The sequence below is a fragment of the Mesocricetus auratus genome, unplaced genomic scaffold, assembly GCF_017639785.1.
Source record: "Mesocricetus auratus isolate SY011 unplaced genomic scaffold, BCM_Maur_2.0 Super-Scaffold_100004, whole genome shotgun sequence".
NCBI classification, from domain to species: domain Eukaryota; kingdom Metazoa; phylum Chordata; class Mammalia; order Rodentia; family Cricetidae; genus Mesocricetus; species Mesocricetus auratus.
The window spans coordinates 116893984-116896120 of NW_024429189.1; positions in this window are offsets into that span (position 1 = coordinate 116893984).

The window sequence follows — 2137 nt, forward strand, 5'->3', positions numbered from 1 at the left end:
CAAGGATCAACGGACAGCTGACCTGGACCAGACTGCCTCAGGGGTTTAAGAATTCCCCAATCATCTTTGATGAAGCCTTACCTGAGGATCTCTCTGACTTTCGGGTATATTACCCTAACCTCACATTACTACAGTACCTGGATGATTTACTGATAGGTGCCACCAACCAAGAAAGCTATCTAGCTGGAACCGAGGATTTCCTGCTCACCATAGGAGAATTGGGATATTGCACCTCAGTCAAAAAGGTGCAATAGGTAAAAACAGGTAACCTGCTTGGGCTACATTCTAAGGGATGGAAAGTGATGGCTCTTCGAAGCCCGTAAAGAAACTGTGCTAAGGATTCTGGTACCGAGCTCCCCTAGGCCAGTGAGGGAATTCCTGGGACCGGCCGGTGATGGGGGAAGTCCTGTGTATATGTCAAAAAAGCACTGTTGGCCAATAGGGAACCAAGATAGGTGGGACTAGGAGTCCAGGAGGACTCTGGGTAGGAGAAACACAGGAAGTCAAGATGTAACGCCATGGGGTAGGAAGCCCAGAAACCTCTCTGGTAAGAGAAATACTTAGATTAGCAATTATGGGATAAATACTTAAGTCAGAGCTAGCCAGTAAGAAACAAGCAAGGCCAACAGCTTCATAATTAATATAGCCTCCTGTGTGTTTATTTGGGACTGATGCGGCTCTGGAACCAGGCTGGTGGGAAGGTTTCTCTTTACAGGTCGGCTATTGCCACCTATGGATTCCGGGGTTTGCAGAACTAGCCAAACCCCTATGTGAACTTACCAAGAAGACTAAGGACTTTCAGTGGACCCAAAGCACCAAAGAGCTTTTGAGGGCCTAAAAAGGTGTTTGTTAGAAGCCCGGGCCCTGAGTCTGCCAGATGTGACTAAACCCTTCACCTTGTTCACAGATGAGTGCAATTGAGTGGCAAAGGGGGTCTTGACTCAAAACCTAGGTCCCTGGAAACTTCTGGTAGCCTACTTATCAAAAACAAAAAAAACTAGACCCTGTGGCGGCTGACTGGCCACCGTGCCTACATATGATGGCTGTGATCGCCCTTCTGGTAAAAAGAGGCTGAGAAACCAACACTGGAGCTAAACCTGACAGTAGTCACGCCCCCGCACTGGAAAGAGCGCTCAACCTCCAGACCGATGCCTGAGTAAGGCCCTCATGGTGCACTATCAGACACTGCTTTTAAACCCTGTGAGAATCACCTTCCAGGTACCCACCGCCCTGAACCCAGCAACGCTACTACCGGACCCAGATCTGGAAGCCCCCATCCATGAGTGCATAGAAATTCTGGCACAAGTACACAACTTCCCACCCGACCTGAAAGACACTCCCCGGCCAGATGCGGACGGAACCTGGCTCACTGATGGGAGCAGCTCACCTAAGAGAGACAGAGGTGTGCAGGGACTGCAGTTACCACCACCACTAATGTGATTTGGGCAGAGTCGCTCCCCCTGGGGACCTCGGCGCAAAATGTGGAACTAATAGCTCTAACCAAGGCGTTGAACCTGACCGCCGGGAAAAGACTCAGTGTCTATAAGGACAGCCATTATGCGTTTGCTACGGCTCATGTACATGGGGCTATCTATAAAGAAAGAGGACTCTTGACTGCAGAAGGAAAGACAACCAAAAATAAACAAGAAATTCTAGAACTTTTATAGGCTCTTTGGAGACCCTCCAAACTGGCCATAATCCACTGTCCTGGGTACCAGAAAGGCGCGGGAGCAATACTGCTAGGAAACAGCCTGGCAGATCAAGCCGCCAAGCAGGCTGTCTTAAAGTTCATGGTTGCCCCCTCCTTAGTAGACCCAGGAGCCAGGGCCTTACCGGATATCCCCAGCTATACCCCCAGAAGACTTGGCTTGGATACATTGCCTTCCAATGACCCAAAAGTTAAGACTGGTGGTATACAGCTGACAGCTGAGCTATACTCCCCAGAAAGATCATTCCTCACACTTGGGACCTGGTGCATGCAAGGCCTACTCCAAAAAGCAAAGATCAAGATCCAAAATGGAAATCAAACCATCAAAGAGGTGGTGACAAATTGACATGCTTGTCGCCTGGTCAATGCCATTTCACACCCCTCTAACCCAGGTTCCTGCTTGAGGGGGACAAAGCCAGGTACCTATTG